Below are 8,793 nucleotides of genomic sequence, written 5' to 3'. Positions count from 1 at the left end.
TTTTATAATTTTATACCAATATGTTCTCGTGATGTATCACATGGCCTTTGATAAGGTCACGTGAATATATTTGAGGTTTTTGGCTCCTAAAATAATACAATCACCTACTCATTATATTTAATATTAAATGCTAACACTTAAATAATGTTATGACTTTTTTAATATCTAGTCCTGTCTATCACTGATTTGCCAAATGATTTCATTTTTTATTGAAAGAAATCTCAAACATATAATCTTTAAAAAGAAAAAAAAAACATGCTTATAAAATATAAGGAAGAGATAAGAAAATTAAAATTGAATTTTGTATTGTGAAACCATAACACTTGATGAATGTAATTATATAATATTATGTGAAACTATAACTCACAAGAACATGTCAAGAGTTAGATATTTTCGAAATGAAAATTAAATGTGATAAGTACTTAAAAGAAACACAGATAATATTGGTTTCTTTATTAATGGCTTGCATTTTTTTGTAGAATTTAGTTAAAGCATAAATAAAATTGAAAAGAGAAAAAAAGAATAAATGTTTAAAAAAAAGGAAAAGAAAGAGACATGTAAACTTTAAATTTATATAATTAATAATGAAGTTGTAAACGAGTGATTAATGTGTTGAATTTAAGATTAAATATGGAAATAGTAGATGATATCCATAAAGTTGTATACTAATTTATATCTAATACAAACAGTGATGATGTTCTCTTACCACGTCCAGGCAGCCAGAGTTCTTTGCCATTAATGGAAAGTTCAAAGGACATGGTAATTAGGGAAAGACTCTAATTTTAATAATTATGTTATCGTTTCTTATTACATATATATTATATAATATATATAATGTATAATATGTTAAATTTATTATACCTATTTAAAATATAATATACTTGAATTTAAATTTGAATTTGAATGTAATACTTTATTTATTCTAAAATTTTTAAGATATAAGTTTCAATAATTTATTATTTTAAATCATGTAACTAAACAACTTGTTGTCGTAAATTCTTAATTCAAATTAAATAACACAAAACCTCATAATTTTAAGCCAGCATTTCTTAAATTTTTAAATGAGTTTTATCTTTTAATTAAAAATATAACAATACATAAAAATGGGTAATAACTTGAAATATTGATGTTTTGTAAAGTTTTTGTCCTATAAAATTTGACTAATCTAATATTTCTCTTAAGTTTAAAATATTTTATTTCTTTAAAATATTTTTCAAAATTATATAAGGTTAGATTCTCTTTATTAATATATATATATATATATATATATATATATATATATATATATATATATATATATATATATATATTATTCGATATTTCTTATAATATGAAATAAATATTTCCTTAATTATAAAATAATTTTATCACAAGCACTTTAAGTCTTTTATTGTATGCACTTTAAATAATATCTTGTTATAATCACTTTTGAATAATATTTTGTTATATGACATTTAAAATTATATGCACTTGAAATAATATCTTATTTTATGCAACCAATTTCGATATTTGTGTATTCAATCAATTTTAAAATTATATAATAATGTTTTGAAAATATTATATATATATATATATATATATATATATATATATATATATATATATATATATATATATATATATATATATATATATATATATGGGCTTTGCTAACGCGCGTACGCGTGTTTTTTAGTTGGTACATTTTAGCAATGTGTACCGGATTTTAGTAGACAAAAATACCCTTATATATCATGGATTTTAAGTTTTAAAGTTAAGGGTATTTTAATAATTTTCATTCTCAAAACTTAAAAAAAAAAAAGAAACCCCCGAAACCCTTACTCATCTTTCTCATTATAAAATCATTTTTTGTAAGAAATTGTTTAACAGCGAGTATTTCTGATTTTTTCCAGGTCAATTATCAATTCCTTTATGCTTGTGAAAATTGGATAAAATTAGATAAGACAAAAATTATAAGATGAAAACTCATTATAAAATCATTTTTTTGTAAGATTGTTTAACGGCAAGTGTTTCTTATTTTTCCAATTGAGACTACAATAGGAATGACAGAGAAACGATTGGAGTGAGAAAGAGGAAAGAGAAAGGGTTAAGAGGAATGAGAGAGGTGAGTAAGGGTTTGGGGTTTTTTTTTTCTTTTAGTTTTGAGAATGAAAATTATTAAAATACCCTTAACCTTAAAACTTAGAATCCATGATATATAAGGATATTTTTGTCTACTAAAACCTGGTACACATTGCTAAAATATACCAACGGAAAAACAGGCGTACGCGTGTTAGCAAACCCCTATATATATATATATATATATATATATATATATATATATGTATATATATATATATATATATATATATATATATATATATATATATATATATATATATATATATATATATATATATATATATATATATATATCTTGTCCATTCATTTATGTTTCTATATATTATTTATTTATTTGTATACATATCTTATCTTATTTATTAAAATAAAACCTTTGATTTTGGATTTTCAAAATCCAAAATATATTAAATCTAAATCCAATCCAAATGTGGATTGTGATTTTAATTTTCAAAATCCAAAAATTTTTCATATCCAAAACCCATTAAATGGATTGAAGTTAAAATTCAAAAATATTAATTTAGATATTGGATAAATGATTTTAAATTGACTTAAAATAATATGGATTTGAATTTATTATTATTTGGATCTCAAAATTTGGATATTTTCTCTAACTTTAAATTATCTTTCTATAAACCTTATGTACTATATAAATAAACATAAGAGAGAAACATCAATACATATATACAAACTTTGATTTCTAAAAGTTTTCTCATTCAAGCTAATTGGTTCTGTGAGGATCTACAACTAAAGGTATGTCAAAACTTTTCATCTTATTTCATTTTTCATCCATTGAAATTAAACTTTGAGTGATGTGTGATTTCATTGTTTCATTATTTTCAATGATAAATAAATTATTAGATGAAAATTTTGCAATGTTAAACTTTAAATTCCTTAAAATTTTAGTTTTAAACTATTTTTTATCAAGGAACAAAATATTTAGAATTGTTATAGGTTTTCGTTTTCTTTAAAATTGGACAATAATAATATACTTACGTTTCATTTTAAATTTATTATACCTATTTAAAATATAATGTACAGCAATTTGAATGTAATACTTTATTTATCATCTAAAGATATAAGTTTGAATAATATGTTATTTTGAATCATTTAACTAAACAACTTGTTGCCTTGAATTCTTAATTAAACTTAAATAACACAAAATCTCATAATTTTAGGCCAACATTTCTTAACTTTCTGAAACGAGTTTTATCTTTTAATTAAAAATTATAAGAATATGAAAAAAAGGTGATAACTTGAAATATTGATGTTTTGTAAAGTACTTGTGCTATAAAATTTTACTAAGATAATACTTCTCTTAAAATTTTAAAATATTTTATTTCTTTAAATGAGTGAAATAGTTTAAAATTCAGCTGGAAGTATTTTTTAAAATTATATAAGGTTAGATTCAGTTTATATATATATATATAAACACCTTATTATATTAAATAAATATTTCCTTATTTATATAATAATTTTATCATATGCACTTTAAATTCTTTTATTGTATGCACTTTAAATAATATCTTGTTTTATGCACTTTTAATAATATCTTATTATATGCAATTTAAAATTATATGCACTCGAAATAATATTTTATTATATGCAACAAATTTGGATATTTGTGTATGTCTGCATCAACAAATTTTAAAATTATATAATAATATTTGAAGATGTTAAAAAAATGTTTTTTTATTCTTTATTATTATGATATATATATATATATATATATATATATATATATATAACCGACCATTGTTATGTTAATTTAGTTTTGTGTTGAATAATTATTGTTTAATAAATCTATCGAGATTAAAATTGTAATATTTATTTTTGTAGAGTATCATGGATGCAAAGTCTATTAGGATGAATAAAGATATTAGTGGAAAAACTTATATTTACTGGCAAGCTGGGAGATGTAATAGAAATCCGTGCAAATTTAGACATGTAGAAACACCTTCCCCCACATACTTCGTATCTCGGTATCAATGTCAAAAGCAAAATTTGTGGGAAAAAACGTCATTCATCCTATAAGATTGTCTCCAAGAATAAACCCAACAAAACTTTGATTCAAAAGGGTGGAGAGAAAGAAGATCAAACAAATGTCGTAAAGGTGTCCAAGAAAATATCTCCAAATATATGCAAATATTGGACCAACAACATGTGTGTTTATGGTGAAAAGTGTTTCAATTTGCATTCATGGTGTCATGGTGATGGATTTTACACGTTAATTGAACTTCAGCAACACAAAAAGGTATTCACTCTAAAATCAATAATTAGTATTACAAAATATATGTTTAATAATGTATATATATATTTAGAATAATAATTCAATCAAAATTGATATGATTACATTTTTTGACATTAGGTTATAACTGGAATTACAGTTCTAGCTAGAACCAACAAACTTTATTCTGGTAGCAATGATGGGACCGTTCAGATATGGGATTGCCATACAGGTCAATGCATTAAAGTCATACGTTTTGGCACTGAGGTTAACTCTTTGATAAGTGAGGCACTATGGATTTTTGTCGGTTTGAAAAATGTTATCAAGGTAAACACTTTTTTGTCCTTGTTTTATTTTAATGTGTAATGATGTTCTACTTATAGACTAGTATAAGCAAGGAAGTTGATTACATGGATGTGTTCATGATAAAGGCTTTGAATACCGAGACCAATATAAAGTTCACTTTTGATGGACCCAAAGGATAGATCTTTCACATGACTATTGGAAACAACATCCTTTTTGCTGGGGCAGAGGTAATAATAAATATAGAAGTTAAATGTTATCTCTGTTAAATTTTCATTTTTACAATGGAGTTAGTTAGTTGAATGAGTTTTATACTTCATTACATTAAGAGTTTTTGAATTAGCTAAACATCTTATACCTTTTTCCTTACCCTATTATTTCATTGTAATTTCTTACACTACCATTTTTTTCCTTTAATTAGGTTAAGAATACTCGTTTTTTAAACATTTGTTTCTAGTGTCCATTAATTTATGTATTATGTAATTATTAAAAAATTCAAGATGGTGTCATTACTGCCTAGAGAGAAAACTCTGAAGCTACGTCTCCTTTTGAATTGGTTGACTCACTGATCGGTCATACTGAATCAGTGGTTTCCCATTCTTCTGGACATAATATGTTGTACTCAGGATCCATTGACCAAAGCATAAAAGTATGTCTATCATGAGTTGATGTCGAAATATTACCTCTTTCCTTACATCATGTCAAATTTCCTTGAATTACATAGTGATCAATTCAAGTATCATTCAATACCCAAATCTTGTTACCTTATTTTCTTAGGTATGAGACATGGATACATTACAATTTATGTTCTTTAAATTGCAATTTGCGCACTTGAATTCAAAGTGTCACATTCAGGTCTCAGTTCATATGAAGGTGGCCTTTCAAATTCAAGTCAACAAAATGCTTTTTATAGTACATAAATCATTAAGTTATCTTACTGAAAGGGAAGTGCTTAGGAAAAAGAAATATGACTCACAATATGTTTAATGCTGAAACAATTTTCAGATCTAAAATAATTATATAAAAATGTTGTTCAACTTTATCATTTAACTATGTATGAATCGTTTTTTAAATTGTCTTGGAGTTGTCTTCTACCATTAGATTTCAGAGCTATTTAATTTCTTATGGTGGAAACAACTGTAATACAAATTAAATTTATACAGTTGACGTCGAATTTTGAGTGTATTCGATGCAAAAGACTGGAGATTGATGTCAAATAGTTTTGATCAATGACGTCCTATATCATAGAAATGTCTTCGTTTAGTCAGCAAGGAGTTCATATTAGAATCCAAAGAGATTTTTTACTTTTTCAGTGAATGATGTTTGAACGTCGAATTCGGCTGGGCTTCGACGTTTATACAATGTGTTAGTTACTAAGCATAATTACACGATGTACTCGATTTATCATGTCTAATTTTTGTCAGCGGTTCATCTAATTTTTATTCGTTTTTTCTTTTTACTTTTTAATCATTCAATAGCATGTCCGAGTCTGTGGAGTTTTGACGTGAAGGAAATTGGAGTAGTTGGGACATTAATGGTGTGTTGTTTCCAACGATGTTTTTGACGTCGATTTTTGGGGGGCTGGACGTCAATTAGTTCTTATCTGAATCAAAAGAGGTTTATTACTTTTCACTGAATGATGTTTGAACGTCAATTACGGCTGGGCTTCGACGTTCCTACAGATGATGGACTATGGCAATTGCTAAGCATAATTATACGATGTAACTTGAATTTCGCGTCATCATTTCATCTATAAGTATAGCTTGAATTTCGCGTAATCCGTGGCCTCCTGTTTCCCTGTTGAACATATTAGGATTCATGTTTTTTATTTCCTTTGTATTTTCTTTTCCTTAGATTTCGAAGCATTTTTGTACCTCAAATTGCAATTTGCTAATATTTGAAAGTGGCGCATTCGTCGTCATTTCATATGAAGGTGCCCTTTCAAATTCAAGTACAGAAATGGTTAAGATATCTTACTGAAAGGGAATTGCTTAGAAAAAAGAAATATGGTTCACAATATGTTTAATTCTGAAACAATTTTAAGATCTAAAAGAATTATATAAGAATTAATGTACGTCTATCTCTTAGCTCGTTGACGTTATCGGTTCATCTATAAATGTAGCTTTCATTTCACGTAACCCCTTGTCTCCTGTTTCCGTATTGAACATATTAGGATTCATGTTTTTTATGTCCTTATCATTTTCCTTTCCGTAGATCTCGAAACATGTTTGTTCTTTAAATTGCAATTTGCTCACTTGAATTTCAAAGTGTCGCATTCAGGCCTCAATTAATATGAAGGTGGGCTTTGAAATTGAAGTCAACAAATTGCTTTTTATAGTACATAAATGGTCAAGTTATCTTACTGAAAAGGAATTACTGAGGAAAAAGAAATATGGTTCACAATATATTTAATGCTGAAACAATTTTGAGAACTAAAATAAATTTATAAAAAAGTTGTTCAGCTTCATCATTTGGCAATGTATGATTCTTTTTTAAATTTTACTGGAGTTGTTTTCTACCGTTAGATTTCAGAGTTATCTGATTTCTTAGGGTGTAAACATCTTCAAGACAATTAAAAATAAGAGTCTACTTACGCAGTTGACGTCGAACTCTCGTCCTGTTCGACGTAGAGAAATATTGAATGTTTTTAAATTTCATGAGTGTTAACATTTTCCTCTGGATTTCCACCATTCCTTGAACGTTAATAAAGAAATGTCTTTATTTAGTGGAGGAATGAATGGAAAACCAAAAGAAAAAGTCATTCAAATTGTACTACTTGAAACGAAATCCAAATTTGTTAACTTATTTCTTTGGATTTCTATAGCTCCTTCATGCATCACCCAAACTTTTGTGACCTTGAAAGAGATATGAGAAAACCCAAAAAAAATGTGAAAAAAGTGACAAGTTACGCCTAAATTTTGACTAGATCAAGGATCCGTAATTGTATTTAAAGAAATGGACTTGATCTTTGACGTCAACTTTTACAATATTCGACGTAACATTCCTTTTTTCTTATTTTTTATCTTTTAAAACGTCGACGTTTTTTAGAGTTCGACGTAAAAAAACTTCAAGGATTTAAAAAAATATCCATAATAACATTAAACATAGGAAAAATATGAAAATATAACCACGAAAAGTATATATTAAAATTTCAAATAGAGTTCAAACATAGAAAAATATACTAAAATATATTAAAATATTTCATTAATTTTAGAAAAATAAACTAAAATGGACTCTTCTTCCTAATCTGAGTCAGATGTCTCCATAGACTCATCTTTTGTTGTGTCGTCTTTAGCATCAGATTCACATGCTGAGGGAGTTCTGAGAGCATTGTCTTCATCTAATTTCTTGTGAATCATGATCAGAGATTTTTCAACTTATGAAATTCTTGTTGAAAGCCTTTGATATTGATCCACAACAAATCTTTCAAACTCAGTGTGTGGAGTGAAGGTAGAAGGAGTTTCGTCAACATCCTTGAACACCCAACCATCTTTTTTTTTCTTTAGACCATTAAAGGTTAATGCCACTTTTCCTATTTCATTTGATTTGGTGCACCAATTTTTTTCACTAGTAAGATCAACTTGACGATGCTTCAATACATTACTGATAAAAACACCGTATGGCAGAATATGTCCACAACGACTTGCAATTTCAATCATGTGTTCACTCATAACAGCAACTCAGTTGGTTGGTATCCGGGTTTTTATAGCATGAACCAAAAATAAATCTTTAGTAGTTAGATGATCACGTATAGATCTTTCAGGTAGTATTACCCAAGTAAGTACAGAAGCACACGCCGCGAAGATGAAGAAGCCATTTGAGAACAGGATTTAGAGATTTACAGGAAGGGTTTAAGAATCTAGTTTCTCACAATGATACATGATGGATTTACCGATTATATAAGTTCAGAAAAGCACGTCCAATACCATGACAATAGGACGTTCTATGGTGGTAATAATTCAAACCACCGCGCCACTATGTATTCTTTTTTTTTTCTTTTAATCAAACTATATGATGGCTAATATTGTTGGGGCTACGACGTTTTATTTGCCTGCAGAAAGAGCTGAAAGTCAAATTTTGATAATAATCGACGTCAACTTTAAACTTTTAAAATCCCTGTTAAAGGTTGTCGTCGAATTCGATTT

The 8,793-nt window shown here is 26.7% G+C and overlaps 1 pseudogene; it reads left to right on the top strand.

Moving 5' to 3' along the window:
• Positions 1-3,963: 3,963 nt before the first annotated feature.
• On the top strand, positions 3,964-5,312 carry LOC148203665 (zinc finger CCCH domain-containing protein 17-like; annotated as a pseudogene).
• Positions 5,313-8,793: the final 3,481 nt, after the last annotated feature.

This window comes from Vigna umbellata, chromosome 2 (assembly GCF_029865625.1).
Source record: "Vigna umbellata cultivar VRB3 chromosome 2, Vumbellata_1.0, whole genome shotgun sequence".
Classification (NCBI taxonomy): domain Eukaryota; kingdom Viridiplantae; phylum Streptophyta; class Magnoliopsida; order Fabales; family Fabaceae; genus Vigna; species Vigna umbellata.
Note: the sequence above shows the minus strand (reverse complement) of the source record. Positions and strands in the feature narration are given on the sequence as shown.